The sequence below is a fragment of the Passer domesticus genome, chromosome 7 (assembly GCF_036417665.1).
Source record: "Passer domesticus isolate bPasDom1 chromosome 7, bPasDom1.hap1, whole genome shotgun sequence".
Lineage (NCBI taxonomy): Eukaryota > Metazoa > Chordata > Aves > Passeriformes > Passeridae > Passer > Passer domesticus.
This window is the reverse complement of record NC_087480.1, coordinates 42,429,031-42,453,206: the sequence shown is the minus strand read 5'-3', so window position 1 is coordinate 42,453,206 and position 24,176 is coordinate 42,429,031. Positions and strand designations below refer to the sequence as shown.

Genomic DNA, 24,176 nt, shown 5'->3' with positions numbered 1-24,176 from the left:
CGTCTGGAAAACTCTGACAGTAAGGTCAGTGCCCACAGTTACTGAATGGCTTAACCCCAGGAAAAGAATGGATTTACTACCAGGAAAGCCATTAGTTTTTCAGTGAGTTTCTTCTTGTTGAAGTAAAGAGTCTGAGACTCCTGCTGCATATGCAGTAATACAAAAATTGCAGTTTCTCTCCCTGCCATTCCAAACCAAATGTCAAGACACAGTTTCAAAGATAATTCCTTTTGAGCTAAGGAGTTTGTTTTGCCTCTAAAAGCAAAAGCCCAGCAAAAAGAAATGTGGAGAGACCAGACTCAAAAAGTAGCTTTTGGGTCACCTGCAGCTCTCTTGAGAGGCAAAGTGCTCAGCATGGGCCAGGATATTACAACCAAGCAGGCAGGTGTGGCCACTGAAGGATCTATTCCTGCTGCAAGGAAACCCAGAGTGCCAGCAGGCATGTGCCAAAGCCAAGAAAGGGACAGCAGACAGGAAAAGCTGCTCTGACCTTGCACAGAACTTTCCAGACTGGGAGCAGTGACTGGCTGCATGTGCTCCAGTTGTTGTCCAGACAGCAGCATGGCTGCTCTTGTAAAAGACATTCTTACAGTTAGATTTTGGAAGAAATACCTTATGAGGCACTTGCAGGAGGAAGAAGTTGTCTGAAACTCATTTTGACTTGAGCTTTCAACATCTCTCTATGAGTATCTGATTTCAAGCAAAATCAACATTCACCTTAATTTTCTCCGTTCTCCTCAATGCACACCATGTCCGTCTTGGTGTCTCCTACGGAGATGGGAGTTGCAAAAACAATTTGGTTTTGTTGAATTGGTTAGCCAAAGCAGGAGGTGCTGTTTAGCATTTTAGCATGATCTTGCTTTCTTCTTCTTTTCAGCTGAGGTTAAAAATGATGTGCTTACACTCTTATGCCCTAGATGTATTTCAAACCCTCATTTGAAAAGATATGCAAATCAAGCTTCAGTGTCTGGAATGGCCAGTCCAAGAGTTCTATTTTATCAATTTCTAAAGTCAATGCTCTATGCTTTCCCACATATTAAGTAAATCTTTCTATATATCCCTTATAAAAATTAAAGCTCATGTTCTCTAAAGTACAAGTGCTAAGAAAAGAGGGGACACCTACAGGATAAAAAATTATTAGAGCTATAAGAGCTTAAGCAATCCTTCTTCTCTCTTGGCTTTTTCAATTATGTCAGGTTTGGGAGGAAGGGATTCAACCATTCCTCCAGCAGTCCATTCTGCATCTAAAGCAGACACAGCAAGTCATCAATAACAAGAGGAAGAGATTTTATATCTACAAAACATATGCTGATAGACTTGGAAAACAACTATTTTTACTTAATATTTAACCTCCTATGCAATCATGCACTGCTTACAAAAAAATATCCCAACCTTGTTATCAGGGATGTACAAACACAAAAAGGCTGATCACATCCATGGCACAGCCCTGGCTTGGATGTTTATTGTAAAAATTACAGCAATAATTATAAAAAATACATATCTAATAACCACATTTTCCCCTTACCCTAATTTATGAAGTGCAGTTTCCCAGGCAACAGACTAGTCCAGGGAGTCTGTAGACCTCTGAAATTTTTTCATTCAAAATATGAACTATTGTTAACTGAATCTATGTCAGCTTAACAGAGGTTTGCTTTTCTTAGCCACCTGGTGTGCACTGCTCACAAGTAATCTCTATATATGCTGCAATGGACACTTTATGTGTTCAAACCCAGTATAATAAATTGATTGTCCAAGGCACTAGAAGACATTTTCTGGTTAAAAAAAGGTATAAAAATGGTTGCACCCAGGTTTGTGATCCCCCCATCACTCCCTTTTTCCCCACTGCTTTCCTAAGCACACACAGAAAAGAACTTTCACAAACCCCAGATTTGGCATCAGTTTTTGGACCAAATTGTGTAATATCTTCTGTCCCACAATGTCAAAACCAACCCATTATACTAGTAAAAGAAAAGCAGTTAACAAAATGGGTATTTCTGCATTCAGAACCTCTTTGTCTATCCCTAAACATCACAAATATGCTGAAGAAGCACACTTAATTAAGAACAGGATATGTCCAAAAGGAAAACATAGCAATTCCGTTAATTGTTCCATCATTCCTGTAAAACATACCTGAGGACAAAGCAGTCTGTGACCTGTAAACATATGCACAAATGTGTCTCTACTTCCAAGCTGTCCTTTGTGGAGAGTCTGAGATGATAAACTAGGTCTACAGTGAGAAGTTTCACTGCTATATGCCTGTTCCTCAGCTGAGCTAAATGTGCATCATAAAGTAAGAAGCTATGTAAGAGCCAGTTATGTGTTCCTATTTTGGGATTTTTTTTTTTAACTCACTCAGAACTTATGCAAACTATGACACTTAAAGCCTAATGCATGTCATATTCTGTTTTTTCTTACATTGGTCATGTATCTTCTTCACAGTCTTGCCAACGATGCAGCACAAGAATCAGCATGTCAGGGACTCCTCAGAGCAGAGAAATTCCCATTTGGCTCCGTAGGCTGCTGTCTGTCTCCATGCACTACACAGATGGAAGACAAGTTCACAAATTGAAGACAACTTACCAAGATCTAAGAGTTTAACCAAACACTAAACATGGAATTCTCTTACAGATCAGTCGTGCATGCAGCCACTGACATCTCTATGGAAAACTGTCAGATATATTGCCTATTTAAAAATAGTGATTTACAATAAAACAGAAATCCAGGAAAAGACAATATTAAACGGTGTGAGTTTTTTTCTGATTTGTTCTGTTTGCTATAATAAAAATAAGGCAATTTATTTTTACTGTAATTTTATTTTTCTCCAGATCATTAAAAATATAGGATAAAGTCTAATACCTGGGGCTATATTTGCATTCACCATCACCATCCCAGTGTAAAACATTTAAATCTGACCTGAAAATATATTAAGATTCCTGGACTTAAAATACTCTGCAGAAACACATTGTGCATTTCAAGACAAGACTGTATGATTTCACTGGGAGTAAGTTAGAGCACTACAAATTTAATTTTTTTACTTAACACCTCTGACCAACATTTAGCTCTTGTTCTATTTGTTTCCTAGCGATACAAGAATAAGAGAATGAAAATTTTCCCATCTTACCATCTTCCCCTCAAAGTCAATAACTTGATGTCTACACTGCAGAGGCCTTGTCTAGAAAAGAGGTTTCATAGGGGCACTGTCACTTCTTAGAAGTTGATGCTCAACCTAATTGAAAAGCCCCTGTGAGAGAGGTTTTTAAGCAAGGTAACAGCATAATTTTTTATTTATAGAAAGAGACCAGTAATAAAAGGCAATAAAGTACTTCCTTCACTCCTTTTTCACTAAGCAATGGATTTTCCCCATTGTAATAGACACCTAAAAGTAATGGTTGCCAAAGGGTTAAAGGTACAAGAGCAATTAACTGTTCAAATCAGAAGTGTTAGCACACCAAAATGGAAAGAGTTCAAACTTCTGCTGTGCATCCTTTGTTTCTACTGCTACAGAGTTCCAGCTTTCCCACTTCTGTTTTCTCACTTTCAGATTTTCACTGCTGAGAATTATAGGAAGAGAATATGTTTTCTAACAGCCATTTTAATTTTAGGAATGTCTACTTGGTAACTGAATTTTAAACTCAAATTATGATATGAATTCAACTTTATTGTCAAGAGGCATTTCACAAAAGAGAAAACACAAAAGGATTTGTGGATGAGCTCTTAATTCTGATAATGACTTCTCTTGGATTACCAGGTAGCCCAGGAGTATAAAGCAATGTTGAAGTGAAAGGAGAGGTAATTCTACCTTCAAGAGTGTAAATGCATATAATATATAATAACTCTCTACAAAAGTAGGATATGCTGACAAATACTAACCTTGGAGAAAAGGGCATAAAAGATGTGCAAAAGCAAAGCTTTTGGGAACTAATACAGGGATGGCAAGAGGCAATCTTGGAAGGCCACTGGGGTTAAAGAGCTAATTACAAAGAATGTCAATCAAAAAACAGTTTATGCAGTCAGAACATCTCAGTGGCCATAGTCTACTGATCTGGGAATTGGAGGAAATGAATCAATGGGAAGCATGAAGCAAATCCATGATATGAGCTGCTTAACTGCCAAGTATACAAAAGCTCTTAATAGCCACAAAATTCAAAATTTAGCATTTCTCGTTCCTTCCTATTAGCTGGGGTCACAAGAAGGAGTCTGTGGCCCTCAGCCATCCTCCAAGGAGGAAGTTAACAGCCTCATTAATTATGACGGGCACTTTTTAAGTGCTATTGAGAGCAGTGTAACTTTCTGCAGGGTGTGAGATCATGCTAACAGTGGCCACCTCGCTGTGACACTGAGCTGTTAATGCACTACTCCTGTTTCAGTATGTTCACGCCCCATGAACAAATGCTAACGTAGCAAATGCCATCATGATTGCTCAGTGCACTCAGAGCAACTTCTCAGGCACCCATGCCCTGGGAATTTGGCAGGCAGGGAGGCAATCTGGTGTTTATACTTTATGGCACATGTATGAAACACTTCTCCACTGATGATGAAGCTAGCAAAGAAGGTCCCAGCTGTTAACCAAACAAGTATCAGCTGTCATATTCATCAACCCCCAGAATGTGTCTGCACCTCCTTGGTGGAACATCTTTGTGCACCTTCCCCCAGGTGGCCCCAAACCACAGCGGCCTCTCTGAGACATGACTTCATAACCGCACACTTTGTCCCCTCATTCTGTAAAGCAGCTGACCACTCTTCTTCAGGGAAATAATGCTGATGGAAGAAGGTAGAGGAACCACAGAAAATGGTTTCATGATTTCAAGATGAATACAAATACAAAAGCCAGTGCAGCAGGGATGGTCCTGACCTCACCACCACAGCTCTACAATCTGTCAGCCCAAAACTGCTCCTGCTTCCCATCCACTCAGCACAGACCGTGTGGTGTCTGCTTTCACTGCCTCACTCCCTTCAGCAGTATAATGATACAAATTGTAGGTCATATCTGACTGTGAGAAATAAAGGTTTTTATCCATAAATAATGAAGACTTTTCTTCTTACTGATTCAAGTTTCTGTTTAATTCTTCTGATTTAAGAAAGAAAACTAATTTTACAAATTCCTTTGAAAATTCTCTGAACTGTATATTAGTAGTCGCAATTTCAATTTAAGGTATCCTAAAAAAATACTGATTGAGCTATTGGGGTCCTAAATGTATCTCTGAAAGCTATCAGAATGGCAAGTATACAGAATATTTCTGATTAAAACTAGAGTATTAGAACACTAGGAATTACTTGCCATATAATGACAAGTAGCTGTGGAGCCCTCTGCAGTTGTACAAGACATGAACAATTTAGTTTCTGCCTCTGTCAGTTAAATTTCTAATATATTGACCAACCTTATGCAAAAATATTAAAACAGGGTTACTGAGACAGAGCCCAATGTTAAGGCAAGGTGTATAAGGCCATAGGAGAGACAGAAGAATAATAGAGCAGAGAACTGAACTTGGCTCTTCCATGTCCTAAGAATTAGATGTAGTCATGCAGCAGAGGTCTGTGAAGAAAGCACTGTAGTTCCAAGCCAGTAAATGAGATACCTCCACTATGGTAATGCGAATCAAACTCCTACATCTTTCCAAATAAGTGCACTGCTGGGACATAATACAGGTTCATTTCCTCCATTTTTTTAATGGTAACAGATAGGAAAGGTTACATTTCAATTTCACAGCAAGGCAGAGAGAAAGAATTTTTTTACCTTGAAGATTTCTAATAAGAAAAATGTTTCATCCATTTTCAATAATCAGCATTGCTGAAGCTAATTCACAATAAGGAACTAAAAGTTGCTAACGTTTCTAAGGCCACTTGGCTTTCTTCACACAAACAAGTATCCAGAAATACAGGGTAATCTGAATTTTGAATTTGCAGTTCACTTACTCTCAGTTAGTTATGCTGTTCATACAACATAACCACACTGATGATGCACTGTGCTGCTCTAAGCTGGCATATTATCAGGTAAATTGAGAGGCACCTTCACTCTTCTTCAGATTCCTTTTGCCCCTCCAAACATTGTCTCTGCTCCCCTGCCTCCCTAGTCTTTGTCTTACCCTTCCAAAACGTTCACTTTTTGGGGAGTTTGCAAAGCAAAAATAATGAGCTATATCCTGCTAGGAGTCTTGGTGTCCCAGCCCTGACAGCCGCTCCTGGCTCTGCTCACTCCCGCTCTCCCTGCTGCTCCTGAGATCCAGTGAGTCATTGCTGGGAAACACAGCCTCTTCCTCTAGCACCAGCTGCTCTCAAACTCAACAACAAACTGGAAATAACATTATCTCTCTTTCATAGGATAGAACAGTATCTTCTGGCCAGCCCCACCGGCTTGTTTGGGTTTTTTTCCTCCCATTTTTCTTAAGGCTTGAACTGTGTCATTCCCTCTCCCTCACCCTTGAAAACTGAAAAATACAATTAAACCTCATTGTCAACTACCAGCAAGAAAAAGATCACTTTTAAAGTTTCAACATGCAAATTTTATAGTTGGAGTAAACAGAAACAAAGAATCCCAACAACCTCATCACTTTCTCCTAAATATTTTCATGGATTTCATATTTTCTACATCTCTTCAAAATTTATGTTCTCCATGTTATGGTAGAAATAATTGCCTCTCCACTGACAACTTGTCAGGTTTCAGGATGATACAATATGAGAAGACAGAGATATAATCTTCCAGATTTATAGCAGAAATACTCCTCACAGACCCTTAACTAGTGCAGTGGTATCGAGTGCCACTGCAATACACAATGATAGTAAAAGTTATTTTATCTGAGGTTATATCTCAGAACTGAAATAATTACTAGGTTTAAATAAAAACCTTAAGGTGTCTCAACCAAATTTTTTCATACTTGTTAAAGAAATAGAAAGACAACACCTTCTGTTTGGGAAATGCCCATCCCATTGTTGCCAGATTATAGTAGAATATTGAGAACAAATATGTATGTCTCATCTTTCGCTTTTTCTTAAGTGCCTGGTCCTGATCTCTGCTAGAGAGAGAGATTTGTTCTGAAAAAGCATTGTCTCAAGAAAGTTAGAACACATTTCTAGAAGTTTCTAGCCCCAGTGTTGACTAAACACAAGTCCAAACACTTCTAAGGATGAAGAAATACATGACTGAAATATACTCTGTTAGTGCTGTACACCCTCCTCACAAAGAAGCCTTTTTCTAAGGAAAAGATTTGCACTTACGCTGATCACCTCCCTGATTTTCTTCATGCTTAGCCCAAGCCAGGCTCCTGTTGCTGGATCAGCATAAGCAACAAGTGGAGCCTACACGCTGCCTGCACTGAAAGCACGGTACACTCATGTTCTGCAACTCTCAGCCTGCAGGAAATCCATCACTTGGCTCTGGCAGGAGGCAGGTGCTTACAGAATCCTGCCCTTTGGCTTCTCTGCCAGGAGCAGTCAATGCAGCCCAGACTGAGCTTTGGGGGCTACGTGGTTCCAGCTTGAGCTGCAGCCCAGCACACACACACACGGTGGTGACAGAGGGAAACAGCCTCACCTTTCCAATCAAGCCGCACCTGCTAGGGCTTATCCTCAACAGTAAAATGAATCTCCCATAACTCTAGAGCTGCAGCAGGATATAAAAATGGTTTCTGTCACATAACACACTTAGTGTTGGGTTTATGTGCAAGTGAGCCAAAAATGGGGTAACTCACAGGCTTATAGTTGAACACTGTATGAATGCAAGCACTTCTGGACCAGCTCCCAAGTGCCTCCTTCATTATCTCCATATCTCAAAATTATGACTTCCAATTCAGACTGCTCAGTTTCCCCATGCTATTGTACTTCCTGCTATGCCAAATAGAACCTTTTCATATTAATTTTAGCAGATGCCTTAATTTATCCTTTATACTATATTTTATTAATGCCTATTGCACTGGCATCTAGGCAGATGGCCAACTTCAAAACCAAAGTTTTATGGAGGAATTACAAGAATAGTCAGGCAAATGGGTTCTTCACAGCTGGGAAGCTGTTACAGTATGGTATATTTATAGTATATAAAAGATACTTGTGAACAGAACAGATGGTAACTTAAGAAATTACCTGAATTTGGATTTTGTCCTGAATTTCAGGAGGTCCTTGTGAGTTTGACATTCAGCAGTTTTATTCTTTCCATCTCTTTACTTTCTCTTGTAATATCACACACTCAGATTTTCTGAAAAAGTATACTTTCATAAATTTAAAAAAAAATCTTTCAGAAAGGTTAAGCAATAACTTGAAACTGTTAAGGAATCCAGCGGGTCAGCAGATTTCTTACAGTCAAAGTTATGAACAGCTGCAGTGTCTCCCACAGATGTGACAGAACACTTCATAAACACATGGCTACCTAAGTACACAAGCGTGAAAAACATATCAGCTCATCACCTCCATGTTTGTTTCATAAGCTATTTGGAAGTATACTCTTAATTTTTGAAGTGTAGCTGAGGAACTTTGGAAAATGAGAGAAGCTTTTAGAGCAGTTTCTGTGCCAACTGTACCCGAGATACAGTTTACCTTTCCTCGCTGAGGTGATTAAGAGGTTACTACAGGAACTGAAAGACTTTTTGGATGCACATCATGCTATTTAGACACAGATAGTATTTACAAGTTCCTTACAGCAAATTATGTACTTTACACTTGCAACATCTAAGTTTATCAGCTGAATTCAAACGACAGATTTCCAATTTCCAAATGACCCAAAAGAGCCTCACTTCCAGTTGATTTACAAGCAAAAGAATGTTGGTATTTAAACATCAAGTTCTGCTTCACAACAATAAATCTATGGCCTGGTAACCATTAACTGGAGTGCTCTGTGCTGCAAGGTCTTTCTTGGCACAGCCACCCTTGCAGATTGATAGGTTACCTGTAGCAGCACTTTCTGTATTGCAGAAAACAACATATACAGTCCTTAGTCCAAAATTAACTTTAAACCAAAAAAAAAGGTTAAATGATTTAATAAAAATTATCTTGTTTACACAAAAAATTTTAAGTCTATCATCTCTGGTCAATTCAGTAGTTAAAGGTCACTGCTCAATATCCTAAGTGATCCTTGGGCTTTTACACAAGCCTAAATAGAGATCAGAGTATCATATATTGCATGACATTTATTTGTTCTGTTTTGTGTATAGTCACAATACTTTGTATTAATAAACTAAAACAGTCATCATAAATTCTCTCCAGAGGGACACGGGAGCCTTTTCTGTGGAGCCTCAGAATCTGAATAAATTAAGAAAATAGACTGTTATTTATCTCTTGATTCTCAGATGGCTACGCATCCAGCAGGTTTCTAACAGGATAGCTCTGAACTCTTCTAATTCAGCTCTTGCTTGTTTGGATCAACAACACATATGCTCAGCTTGTTGCATACCTCAATCAACTAATCTGCACAAGGAAGCTACTACCCAGAAAACTGATAAAAAATTAGCTTTCACTAGGCCTGTTCTGGGGGTTGTTTGGTCATAAAATCCAATCTTATATTAGGGTTTAAGGAAAAAAAACTATTAGTTTTTTGTCACATAATTACTTGAATGTTCTTTTCCACAATGACAAATAATGTTTTTCTTGTACTGGGGTCTGGGTTGTATGCCACAAACAGCAAGTTCTCCTTGAGACATCTCTACCTCTTCCCAAAACTTTACAAGGAGCCTATGGAGCCTTGTCTTCACAGTCTCTCAAAGTAACACATTTACCTTCGAGTTAAATACGCATTCTACAAGAGTTGACTATACTGCACTGAACTGAATATTAAGTATAACTGAATAAATAACTGAATGTTAAAGCAGTTGAATGCTTTTTCATTCCCGGAAAGTTTTCTTGACATTTATATATGTTAGACTTATGGATCCTTCTGGAAACATCTTGTTATAGTAGCTAGTAAGTGTAAGCAGTCAAACTTGGTTTAAATATACAGCAGTTGAAATATAGGGTTTCATCATGAAACATCTCATATACATTAACATGAGCAAGAATGCAAAGCAAACAAAGACAATATATGTTTAAGTTTAGCATTATTTAAATTCTAAATTAATTTCAGATTTCTCCTTTATATCAAAAATTAGCCTTCTAAACTCTAATGTTTTTAGAATTAACCTATTCTACTTTATAGAACAGAAAATTGTTATCTGGAAAAAACTGTGAAACCATCTCAATCCTTCTGCTTCCCTGGTTTGCTTTTTGAGGCTGGCTTTGGTTCTCTGGGGTTTTTTTTAGCATTCATGGAAAACAAATTCTACTTAGCATTAATGACAATTTTTAAAAAAGAAAAAAATCCACCCAACAAACAAACCAACGTGAGAGGGAAAAAAAAAAAGGCAATTAAAAAAACCCAAACAAACAAACAAAAAAAACCCCAGAAACTAAAACAAAAGAAACCAACAACTCTACATCTCTTATTTCCACTGAAATCACTTAGGTCCAAATTCAACAAAGGACTGAAGGACTTGAAAGGCAATTGCTTCAGGGCTTGTCTTTTCAATGCCTGGAGATGATGTCAAGACAGCAGGTCCCAGGATGGGCTGTGCAATGCTGTGCAGAGCAGGAGTCTCACACGGGGTTTGCAGCAGCCAGGCTGTGGAAGGGAGCTGTCCAAAACGAAGCACACATCGCTGGGAAACAGCATTGCTCTTTCACCCCTGCAGCTGATCTACGCAGGACCAGAGCAATAGCAACGAGCTTCTCTTCCAGACTTTGGAGCAGTGAAAGAGCTGGGGTTTTGCCTGTGACAGCATCTCTGCCTCGGCCAGCACCCTGCATCCCAGCCGTGCCTCGGAGCAGACGGAGCCGAGCAGGGATGCAGGGACAGGCTGGGGACCAGCCTGGAGGGGCTGTGGCTCGGCCACCACAGTGAGCACTGCAGCCTCCTCTGGCACTGCAGGCCCCGGAGCTCAGTGTAGGCTGCAGCTCAGCCTGCAAGCCCCGTCAGGACAGGGCTGCCCTGGGCTACAGACACCATGAACCATGGCTCAGCCAAGAGAGCTCGGGGAAGTGCAGGGGTTGTAGAACAGGGAGCAGCTAGAGACTAAACTCAAAGTGAGAATCCTGAAAACCCTTCCGCAGCTACTTCCTTATCTCCAAGTTCAGTTCAAAGATTGGTGGCTCAACTCTTTTCTGCAACAGGTCCCAAAGTCCAGAGTCTGACTGCCTTTTCTCACCTTGGCAATATTTTTTACGAGGGGAGTACACTAATATTTAGGCTCTCTGCAGTAGAATATATTGCTCAAAGTGAGCAATAGTGGCAGAATCTATTCCAGGGGAAGGAAAAGAAAAAAAAAAAAAGGAGCAATTGCAAACACTGTGGAAAACTTAACGTGGACATTTTTTAGCATCAGAAAATTCTGGAGGCTTCCAAATAAACTCATAATTCAGAAGCATTTGAGAGACAGCAATGCATCAATAATAGATTTTTAGTAGGTTATATCCTTGAAAGAAGGTAGATTGTAGAGCAGACAAAATAAAGTTGTTGGTGGCCTAATACATTGCAAGTGGTTTGTCACCTACAAGACTGCATTCTTTAAAGATATCTAACACACACATACAAAAAAATATCTCAAGTGAATTTATTGACCAAAACCAGTTCCACAGAACCAATTAGTATCTTACACAGGCTGCCCTGCAAGGCTTATGAGGCCATCCATCACTTGTCCATTTAACTATTTAGCATTTGTTCCAGCAATTTGTCACACTGTCAGAACGGTAGCATTTCAGAATAGGAGTTTTGGTTGAAAGAAATCTAACTCAGATAGTGCAGATATTTCTTTTCTAATAAGACTTACACAAGATTTATGTTTCTATTATTTTTAACCTTAAGCATCTAGTCTGGAAGGTGAGGTTAATTATTTGTATTTCAAAGTTTCCACATTTAAAGCAATTGTGTTAGATGAGAATTTAAAAATATTATGCAAAATAGAATTACTTCAAACTTCATCAACAATTCACAGTTCTGACATCAGGGAGTGTGTTATCTTACAGCTGCAGTGCTTACATTTTTATCACTTTTGCCATCTAGTCTTGTGCTTTTATGTTTATTTTTGATGACTTTCTTACTTTCACTGTGCCAAAAGAATCACAAAAAAATTACCTTTTCCTTGAATGATAGGCAAAGTTTCAACACAGCATTAGCATGTCTACTCACAAGGCATTTTGGATTTTTCAAGGGAAAGAAAAAGGATTGCTGAGGAGTTTCAATTACTCACCTCCAGATATTTATAAATACAAATTTAAATGACTGCATAAAAACTAAAATGCAAAAGAAATATTTCAAGCTCTGCTATCTCTAAAAGAATATTTGATGTCTGTAACGCAGGTACTGGGAACTGTTTCAAAAGACTGGCACTTGCTTTTAAACACATCCAGAACATTTTACCTGAACAACATGTAGGAATTAGACTACATGAAATGGAAGCAGCTACAATGAGTATGTCAGACAACCTGTTAACACCTTGTCGGAGAACTCTCATGGTTCTACCACGCACGGTGGTGTGTCCACACACCTGCAATTCTACCACTTCACAGACTCCACCAAAATAAACAGGAGCTATTCCAAAATAACATTTAGATCTGTTTATTGTTTCAGAAGCCAGACTCTGCTTTTTAATGGCGTGAGCTCACAGATCAGAGGTCTGCTTTCCTGATACCCTGTAGAGTTTCCTGATTTAGATTTCTTATAAAGCGGCTGCAGCAAAGAAGCCTGGGAATCAAATGCCATCTCTGCATCTGAATGCTGTTAAGTAGCTCCCATGGCATTTCTCCCCGACTCTCAGTGTGTGTCTGTCACTAAGCTCACTCCCAGAGATAAAACAGCAAATGTGAACTCCTGCGGGAAAGCACGTCAAGTAAAAACCTTTCTTGAAGCCTTGAGAATGCTCCAGCTCAGTCAATCTTCAGGCCTTCAATCAGCACACCCATCTTACCTTGTATACAGAAGGTTTTACAGTGTACCAACATTCAGTAGGGATAACCAAATGTTTAATAAATAAAGAGAAAAGTGAGTATCTCTGTGTAAAAGGCTTAGCAAATAGATAAAACAGCAACTAGATAATACAGATTAGCCCTCCTCAAACATCCCAAAACATTCCCCGCTCTGCTTTGCTGAGTAATTTTAGTGTTAAGCATGCTTGACAGATTTGAGTATATATTTTATTTGTCTCTACTTATTTCTGTCTATAATTAATTGCACCAGTCAATTATCTTGGTACCTGTTAAATATCACTGTTGTATTAGTCTGCCTGTAGAGGATGCATCTACCTTAGATGTAGGTTACTTTGTCCTCAAAATAAATAGTATTTCCAGTTACACTCAGAATAGCACAGCAATTCTTGCAATAGTGGAGAGGCAAAGTGGGAGAAGGAAAGAATCTGCAGAGCAGACCATCAGTTCACAAGAGCCAAGGAGCTGGTTCCAGGCAGTTAAAAGACAGGAAGGTGCTCACACCCATTGCAGTGCTGAGCCCAGCAAGCAAGAATGCCCAGCTGCAGGTCTTGGGGCTCTGGGAACCTGTTTACTTCTCTTTGGAAGAGGGTTTACTTGTTTGCTCTCTTAAATATGTGTCCAACATTAAAAAACCAGAATATACAAAGAAAATTATTCCAGCTGCAATGAGTGACATGGGAAAAAAAGCCAAACACAAACAAGCAAACCAACCCCTGAAAACAAGTTTACTGTGTTAAACACAAGCCTGAGGGGAAAACTGCCCACAACCAGCAAACTGTCAGTTCATCTAACCTGTCTTTAGGGAGATCTTGAAAACCTACCAGTAACAGGACAGACAAAGAAAGCCAACAGTAAATATCATGGACTAAGCAACAGTAGCCAGTCCTGCCAGAAACCTGAGGAAACAAAAACTAAACCAGAAGAAAATATATTCTGATATTTACATACTGCACTCCCCTCTACTCCTACTCCTCCTGCTAAAAAAAAAAATAATTTGAAAAGCCAAAAAAGTCCTCTGCAGCTTCTGATTTTCTTTTCATTCCCTTTCATAAAGGAAGTTCCAGGTCAGCTCCCAGAAGCTTCAGAAAAGCTTTTGGGGGTTTAATAATCCAGAGTTAATAGCCATTCATTTGGCAGGTTTGGTATAGAAGGCGGGGCAGAATTAATTTCTTGCTTAACCAAGGCTGAAATTCACATTTAAAGTGTAAAAAGATATAGCTGTTACTGAAGTCTCATTCAGCAAGAGACATTCAGAGTGAGATGATCGCAGCAAGAACTTGTACTGAATATAAAAATCATCTGGGAACAGGTACAAAACAGTCTCAAACAAAAAGATGAAGGTTGAAATACAAAAATAAGAAATAACCCAAATTCATCACGAAGGGCCAAACCAGCCTCTGCCTGCCAGTGTGTAGCTGCTGTCAATGACATGAGAACTGACCTCTAAACCATGGCTACTCCATCAGCTGGCACTCTGGGCAATTCAGTGCAGAACTGATTGGAACCACATAATCAGTTCAAAAAGGTTTCACAATGGCCCTAAATGTGGTGGCTATCAGAAAGGGGGCTCACAGGTATAAAAGATCAATTACTATTTAAGTAACATTCAGTGAGATACATTGATACTTCCATAGAGATGGGAAGCAGAAAGTAAGTCTGAAAAAGCAGAATTTCAAAAGGAGTACAGCAGCACTTTCCATTATAAACCTTTCCAGAGAAAGAAAATGCATGAAATGAAATAAACGATCATCTGTAAATAATCACATTAAGCATTAAAATTTCCTGAAAACAGAATCTAGAACTAGAAAAGCTTATATAAACAAAGCAAAACAAAACTATTGGACACAAGATACCTTGTTCTAGGATGCTCTTTCACATTTTCTTCTTACTGTTCCATCTACCTCTTTCGATCTGGTTTTCTTGTCCCACAGGTAAATTTTTAAGACTCCTAGGAGGAAGAGGACAGGTTTTTTTTCACTGATTGTATCATGTCAAATGTAAAAAAAGACAAGCGTCCAAAGTAGACACATTGATTAGACACCACCATTTAGAAAATGCAATTTTAGAAGGTATCAGGTACATTATATAGACATGCTGCTTTGAGTTTCAAATTCTCTAGGTATTTTAGCTAATATTTATTTGGATTAAATATTTTACCCCACTTAATATTCTTGGAGGGCACTTGCTACCAAGTTAGGCATGTATAAATAGCTTTTTTGTAGATTCAGGGAATTATTTGTATCTTCACACCTTTCAGGTATGGAAAAGTAAGTAGAAAATCTGATTCTGAAGCCAACAGTGGTGTATTTACATTCATATTTCACATAAACAGCTCAAAAAGCTTGGGTTCAGGGAACGTCTAGAAAGGAGCAAATACAAGAGAAATGCTCTTTGTTGCAAGCCTCAAGAAGTTAAGAATGTTCTGCTACACCACAGAGAGGAGGAGAGAAGCTCTGATGAAGGAAACGCCAGGGGCTATGTCACCAGACTTCTGTTTTCTTGCCCTGTTCTTCCTTGCACATTTGCTCTCTACTCCCAAAACACCTATCGGTGATTGCCTTTTTGAGGTAAGATGGAAGGCAAAATTCCAGGTGCAACAGTAAAAGCCACAAAACTGATCTTTGAAGCAGCAATAAAAGCTTGTAGCTGGAGTTCACACTGCTTCCAAGGCTTCTAAAGAACTCTGCATAGTTTGAAGTAGATAGACTATATGATAATGTGGCTATAAGTCACGTTCATTTAGAAAGCAGAACATACTGCTAAAGGCATTCTTAGGCTGGCTTAATTGCATCTCTACTCAGAACTGTATTGATTAAAAAAAAAAAACCAAACACAAAAACAACAACAACAAAACAAAGACCTCGTGCTGGCATCATTTGAGAACAAATCCCCCCTCTGTAAATGTACAGCCTACCTGGCAGCTCATTGATTGAAAAGATTGTCCTATAGTGAAAGATCACTGGATGCCAGCAGAGATCTCAAAGCTGCCAAGCCCCCTGCTACCACTTCTCTCCACACTGTTGTTCTAATCTCAGGGCACCAGGTGCATTGTGAGCATCAGTTTGAGCTTTCTGACTCCACCTACTACTGAATTTCCTGACCTTTAATATTTGCCTTTACAACAGAGGAGTGGGTAGTTTGTAAAATAATGCTAGAATTCATAATATATACTACCATTAATAAAAATGTCACACACATGTATCCAGTAAACACAAAAAGAGACCATCAAATGAGTCCCTAACATACTTATACAAAAAATCAAGTGATATACATACAAAAATCAAGATTGCCTTATCATTTGAATTAAAATTCCAATTAAATAAGTGGCACTACTCCAAACTCATCATAGCTTACCAGATAAGCAGATGGTTGCACAACACAACAGAGGATGAGGAATTTACTGAAGATGTATATTGTTCTCAAAGAAAAACTTGAAGAAAGTACAAATTATTATAAAATGCTTTTTCTTTTAAAGTAGTTTTTGCTTTTATAGCTAATCTGGCAGCAAAAAGTGGATGAAGTAATGTGATAGGGCAGTTATATCTTTTATCATACCAGAAAAATTATTCTTGTTTCTTACGCTCTTCCTAGAAAACTCAAGAGAGGCAATCCAATTATAACAGCCAGCATAACATGAGATTAGTTAAAATTTCAAAATAGTGTTGAAATTGTTGAAAGTGCTTAGATTTTTATTCGACAGTTCTTTCACTGAAAATCAAACATGTTATTCAAAGAACGAGTCTTTTTTTTTTAAAGAGATTAATCATCCTTGTTTCTCATTTAAAGTCTGGGGCCATAGCCAATCTTTTCTCTGTGTTCTCAGAAAGAGATATTTCATTTCAAAAAGAAAAAACAAAATTGTTCTCATCTCTTTTATATGTTGTCATGGTAGACAAACCATCACAAGAAAAAAATTCCTGTTTCACATTTCTTTGGGTCACTTTTCAGCAATAACACCAATGCTAAAATTTTTCTGAGGTTAATACAGAATCTGATCTTTTGATGCTGTATATGTGGAAAATTTTACCTGAAAAAATGTTTTTATTATGCTATTTAGGGAGAGACAAGAAATGGAAAAGAAATTGTAATCAAATGAGAAAAAATTAAAACTATCTTATTACTCCTGCATTTTAGGATTTCCTTTGCAGTGTAACAACTCTGTTTAAACTCGTTGAAAATTTGGAAGCCTAGTAAATGCAGGAATTTGCTAGTAAAGTGTCTATCAAATCTCCAATGTTCCATAACTCCAAATTTAATAATTTCCTTCAATAGCCTATGTAATTACAAGTATTTTTGCTAATCTGACAGATTTAGTACTAGCCTGAGAACCTCCCTTCAGGCCTCACTTTGAGCTCATGATTAGTTGATGCTAGTAGCAATAAGTGTTCTCCATAGATTCATTAAATAAAACATTTTACGCATTTCAACTTTACATTTGATTGGTATTGTATCTTCTCTTACATAAACCAATTGAATTTACAAGACTATTTTCCCAATTAAGGGACTTGAGAAGGAAAATAAAGAAGTAAAAATTTTCTCATTAGATACAAAGAATTCTGTGAATTCGGCATGGATTTACTTCTTTTTGCAAGGCTGCCTGACACATTTCGTTTGTCTGTAGACACAATGTAGGAACATAGGTTCAGAAAACAGATGTATTTTCTATGCATTATTGTTATGTATTTGTAAAAGCCACGGAGAGATTATTCTTGCTGGACATTTGTACTGTGCCCTGTTCAAAGCAGTGCTGATCAACGACCAGCGGCCCCAACCCACAGGTATTTGTATTGGTTCTGTTTCCTTGTCTGCAGAAGAAACTCTCATCAAGAAAATGGTAGGAGGATTTGCTTGGTAGCCAAGTTCTTTTTTCTAAGCTTAAGAACAGTTAGATGGCTAGGATGATGAGAAGTGAAAATTTTCCTCAGGAAACCTAACTAAATAAAATGTTGGCTACAACCTAAGATACCGAAGATACTACCATGGCAAGAACTTCTATCTTAAATGTAGTTTTCAACAATTACATTCACAGGTGCTATGCACATACGCTGCAAAGTGCACCACCAAAACATTCTATTTAACAGAGGCTACACTTAGGCTCTAGAAAGAATTTTGTAGGCTCCTTGACAGGAAAGAGACAATAATCCAATAGCTTCATCTCTTTGAACTGTGTAACTAGGGATTTGGGGAAAGTACTTAATAGAGCTGAAAAATAAAGGACTAAGACTGCAAGTTAAAAATACATTTACTGACAGCACTTCTCTCCAGCTAACGACTTTTCCCAAAATATTATAAATTAACAGTACCTTTGTGCAAGTACTGCTCAGAAAAGATTCTCAAAAAAATAAGTCTATGGTCCTATATCACAAATCTGCTGCTTATTTTTTTTTGTCTTGCAGCTGTGCCTTGAAACCAGAGCTTGCAATAAGGAATAGACAGCTGTAAGGAGGGAGAGGAAACTAAGCACCAGCCCTGTGTGCACCTACAGCTCATTCACACAGAGGAGCAAAGACCCGGCCAAAACAGCTCCATTTGTCACCACATGGCACTGCTAGTGCCAGCTCCTGATGACATGTCAGGCCACTTCCTTAGCCTCTTTGCATACTGGGAATGGGCAGAGCTGTCACAGGACAATTGCACCAGCCACCCTATCAAATAACTCCTGTCACTTCAAGCACGCAGCTGGCCTCTCTGTAGCAGGCCCAGGGCCTGCAAGGCCTCCTTGGCGGTCAGAAGCCTGAGCTAAGAAATGCCGAGTCATGATGACTGGGCCTTAGCAGCCCCTCTCTTCCACCTTTGGGACCCTGCTTATCTCTCTGTAAGCCTATAGGTCACCTTCCCTTGACCCTTATTATTGGACAATTTCAAAAACCCCTGTAGGGTATATAAACCCCTTCTTCTGCCTGGTTTAGCAGAAGAGCTGTCACTGAGAACCTTCATGGAAGACACCAATAAAGAATTCTTCGGAACCTCACACAGCGCTTCTCCTCTCTCTCCTGGCATCTGCTGTGGCACCAGCAAGCTAAAGAGCTGAAATCACAGAGCTGATAATCACTAAGAGCTGATATCACTTGAGCCTGCTTAGGTTGCCTGTGGCTAGCAGCTGCTTGGGAACTCGGACGCTGTGCTGAGCCTCCCTGAGCTATGCTGGCCAAGGCAGCCCACCGGGCACAGCCCGGCTGGAAGCTGCCCAGTAAATGCCTCTCCTGTCTCTGGCTTGGACAATCACTGAGCACTCACACATCGTGGTGAGCACACTGGCCCCCCTCCAGCTTCTGGCAGATGAGAGTGGAGCAGCAGAATGGGACTTCCTTTCGATTGAAATTCCTGTGGAATTTCCACTTTCCTAAAAGAAAATACTTCCATAGCCAGTACACAATTTGATATAAGGCCCATAATAAAAGGACCCAGCAAGGATTTTTTTTTCCTAGAATATTTCTCCTTGTTTTAAAAAAAGTCATATGCATTAAACAAGCAACATAGCAAAAACCAGGAAGCTACATGTATACACAAGTACATTTTTCTAATGTAACACATGTATTCTGTCTGCACTCGACTTTAATAATTTTAGCAAGTATTACATTAAACCTTGACTAGCAATATTGAAGCTCAGCAACAGTTATTGAACTGCCAGTTCACTTTGGCATCTAGGGGTATGGATAGGAAATTATTCAGGAACACAAGATCAACCTCAGCTGACCAAGACAGCCATCATCTCTCTTACTCCCATAAAACATGCCTGGCTTTGCCAAGCTTGTCCTCTACCTATAAAACATCAGAAAAATCCCTAAAGAAAGGAGAGCTACCAGCACCCTGTGGAGACTTGCAGTTAGTTTTCTCCCACTCTGGATAAGCACAAAACCAACTAATTAACTCCTGAGGTCTATTCCCACTAGTGCAGGAAGATGCTGTACAAGTGAATCAGTAGCTATTTCATTTCTGCAGAAAACAGATGAAGTACCACATCAATATTATTTTATTTCCAAAAGCTGCTTCTTAAATGCTGAAATACCTTTCATCATGCAATATTTAAAACATAATTTAATCCTTATGAAATGCCACTAAGGCTGTTGGGAGACCTAAACTCTCTCCTCAGGTAGTGTTCTGTTTACCTGCTTCTCCTTCCTCTTTACTCTTTTCTTTTATCCTTTATCTTTATTTCTATTTCCCCCCTCACATCATTTTTTTAAATCTATCTTTCCTTACCAAGCCCACAGCTGAAATTCAAAGATAGTTGGTTGCAGTCCTTTCTATTAACAAGGTTTGACTATGAGTGCAAAACATTGTTCCTGCAAATATTCACTTTCTGTGTGTATTTACATGAGCACATATAGACCACTCAAAAATGCAGTTAGTAATTTGCCTAAATATTTTTTGTTTTGTACACTGTTGTAGGTACATTTCAAAAACTAAATTAAATCTGAGCACAACTTATGGGAATCATAAAACAGAAAAAAGCCATCACAAACTTAGGCATCAATGTACAAAAGATTTCCTTTAAGAAGTACAGATATTAATGTTAATATTGTTAGCAGTAGTTCCTCTGAGGCAAAAGAAACTTCAATGTGACATTACTAAAATGAAGGTTTTTACATTACACAGACCTCCAAAAGCTGCTGTCTAATAGCAAATGCTAGACACTTCAATACTTTCTCTTTCAAGTTCCCCAGGCGTGGAACCAGTCTATGTCAGTGTCATTGCTCTCCCCACATCTTGGCAGGCTCCATATAATGTTTTTCCAAGAAGCCTATGTCAGCTATCATAGCTTCTCCCTTTTCCTAAAAGCACAGCTCCAGTCAAAGAAAGACAACCAAACAAATTGCCCCCTTAAACAGAATCTCTCTTCCCCCTTTGGCCATGTAAAGGAGGCAATCCATCTTTGTCTGCCAGAAAACTAAAAAGCAAATCTGCTTTCCTATGTAGACCCCAGAGTTTTGGAACAAGCTGGCTGATAAAATGCACATGGTTCACTGCCAGCTTCTTCTTCAAGATCCCAAAAGTTTAAAAGTGCTTGACTCTACTCTGATTTCTAGGACTTGCTTAAGTACAAACAGGAAAAGAAATATTCCTTAAAAACAAACAAAAAAATACCACTGGCTTCCTATGCTGCTTTAAAAGGCTTTACCTAGCATAATCTAATCCAAACTTCCTTGATGCACCTCCTCCTTGCCAGCATCCTTTTCTTTCCATTAATTTGCTCTGACTGTGTTTGAGAATCTATGCCAAGCACACATAGCAATTCATGCGTGAAAATTTTAAAATAGCTTTCCATTGATTTTTAGACATTCCTCCTTATTACAGAAGTCATCACACACAGCCAGGAGTCAAAGAAATAGTAAATTCATATTGAGAACTACACCAGTAAGACATCAAGTTTTCTATTAAGCAGCAGTTTAGCATCTTGGAGCAAGCAGGTGTTCTGCACCATATAATTCTAACTTGTCCCTGCCTAGACACTCAAAGGAAGGCTCACAGCCAGCAGGGAGATCCAGACATAAGCACAAACAAAAAATTATTTTTTGGCTGTGGGCAAAATGAAATAGTTGCTGTCTTTGTTGATAAGTTCTCCTAGGAAGCATGTTTCCAAAGAAAATTAAACCGTGAAAAATAAAAGCCTGATATTTGCCTAGCTGGCTGATTCCTGTGCTGACTTTATGTGCCCCTTATTTTTCACAGAATTCTACAGTAATTTTAAAAGTCAGTTCATTGAATAATTAGAATTATTTGCTCAGCACCATCCCATCAGACTTCATCTCCCTGTCACCACTACCCTTTCCATATTGCTTCTCTAGCCAGCCTTCTACCAGTAACTTCAGGCTCGATGCTAAAATACCTGGGACATCTGAGCTTGCAGCTCAGTTTGAGTGACACAGACTAACCAAATGCATGTTCAGTCAGGAAACACTGATTCCTGAAATGTGTTTCTTTCAACAAACTTCTAACTCCTCACAGAAAATCTGCTTCATTTTTCAATGGATCATAGAGCAAAACCTGAATTTCTGGTCTTTCAGGGGCTGTGACATGCTACTGCTTTGTTGAGGGAATCATCACTCACACCCCACCCCCAGCTACCTCTGTACTTGCTTTCTGTTCTCACTGCTGGGCACTCAAACACCAGAGTCCAAGACTCAGCTTGCTTAAAATTTGCAAAGGAAAAATTCAAAATTATTATAAATATTGTCAAAGATAACAGTATGAGCTCTCAATATCAAAATCACCACTTTTACCTCAACAGAATAGATATTTTCTCATAGCCAGAATCTTCAACTTTTAGTAGCTTTCAGCTCAGTTCAGCATGACTGGTACCTCAGGGCAATGGCTTTCACAATGTAGTCCACCAAGCACTCAAGGTCTGGGGATATCTGGAAGGATAACTTGAAAAGAAAATATTAAAAATTCAAGCTGATTGTCAGTGGGGCTTTGACTTACTATAGAGAGATCTGTATCTTCTGTGGAAAAGGTTGAGAGGTTCACAGATCAAAAAAGGTTGAAAATGACAAGCCTATAGAGTAAAATACAAGGAGGTTGAAGTGACTTGATAATTTTAGAGCAAGGTCTAAATCTATCATTCTGCAAATGCAATGAACTTCTGTCTCTTTTTCCCAAGCAAGTTCCACAAATATCCGCCCTACAGCAAAGGGATGCCTGCAGTCCATATTCCACTAACAATGCCCGTAAGGACTTGGGCTGGGGAGTAGTGCCATGGAAACACCTTGATCTGATGGGGTTACCCCATCCCTCAACATACCTTTGGTTTTGCACTCTCTTGCTGCTTTTGTATAGAAAGACAACATGAGAGAAGCTGAAATCACTGTTGATGCCACCAGCAAGGGTTCAGCAGACCATTCTCTCTAATTGTAATTGGTATGCTAATTAATACATCGAGAGGGGAAGCTCACCCCACCATTTCATGCCCCCTGAGCTTCACACCCTCGATAAACCTCTGCCTCTGCATGTTCCTGGAAACAAAGTACTTGTAGCCCAGGTGTGCACTACATCTCTCCAGGTAACTTAATCCCAAGTGTGTATTTCTGAGTAATAAACTATACACAGAGGTAAAGGAAGAAAGGGAATTGGGGGGAAAATTCTATTGCACCATTAAAATGAAAAATGCCTTCCCCTCATTAACAACTCTCATTAAGGCACCCTCTGCCCCCTTCACTGCTGTGTTTATCTCCTTCCCTTGATGGCAGGAATGCTGAATCATGACAAGCCATGAGGGCTCAAGCCCAGCACCAGGCTGTCTTCCTGATTTAAGTGACAGGACTGTAGTATCTGGTCCCACAACTCACACAAAAATAGCACTGACAGTAAAGCAGCATTTGGGGACCAGTGTATAGGGACAACAGCATGAGGTATGGATTTAATAAATCCATTAGAGATAGGGAAAGATACTTTACCAACAAATAAAAATGGAATATTTTGGAATAACTTAAAGGAAAACCAAGAAGCCTGCAAAGAATCAGAATGTACAAATTACATATATAGTTGAAATAAATATCACAGAAGTTGATAGAATGCAATTCACAAGTATCCCCCTGATAACATTATTGTTCTCTATAATCCAAATAGGGTTCTTTTTTGATATTGCAGGACTGGTAGCACAGAGTCTGTGGAGCAAACATTCTGCTGGAATGTTGTTTTGTGTCACTATATTCAATAATAGAATCTTAAATTTCAATAAATATTGAAGTGAATTTTGAACATATAGGGAAGTCAGCCTGCAGCAAGAACGGTAGGACATTTCTCTAACATGCAGATATAACAGAGATTTAACTAATGCTCCTCTTTCTCCCTGCACACACTTACCTGGAAATAGTGAAGTATTTTGTGGTTTATTACTTTTTTAAGGCTGCTTTTAGTACTAATTATACATATATATAAGTCTGATTTCTAAAGCAATTTGCAACCACTCTCCCCAGTCATCTTTTTAATACACCAAGAAAACAGTAACAGCCACTAGAGAACTGCTCCATCTGGGACTAAGCCACACAGTGATTTGGCACTGTCACCTCCCCGGGTCATCACCTTTATTTCAGTGACTGGCATACGTGCTCCAACACATCTCTGCTCCTCTCCTTGCTGGCCCCTGCCTCGCCCAGACCTCCCAAAGGCAAAGCCCAGGACTCCGCGCTTTGTCCGACACCGGCGCTCCTCGGCAGTGGCAAAGCATTTTCATGAGGAGAGGACAAAGAGGTGAGAGAACATGCCAGTCATCACCAGAAATAATGCACTCCCAGCTG

At 39.1% G+C, this 24,176-nt stretch overlaps 1 long non-coding RNA gene across 1 annotated transcript in view; it reads right to left on the bottom strand.

Moving 5' to 3' along the window:
* LOC135304995 (uncharacterized) overlaps positions 1 to 24,176 on the bottom strand; it is a 657,910-nt gene that overhangs the window by 577,374 nt on the left and 56,360 nt on the right. Inside the window, exons 11-16 of the long non-coding RNA XR_010366252.1 lie at positions 22,161 to 22,307; positions 14,790 to 14,884; positions 8,074 to 8,185; positions 7,529 to 7,597; positions 2,416 to 2,537; positions 718 to 768 (exon numbers count right to left, since the gene is read on the bottom strand). This is a non-coding gene — a long non-coding RNA (uncharacterized LOC135304995). The remainder of the gene's footprint in view (positions 1 to 717; positions 769 to 2,415; positions 2,538 to 7,528; positions 7,598 to 8,073; positions 8,186 to 14,789; positions 14,885 to 22,160; positions 22,308 to 24,176) is intronic.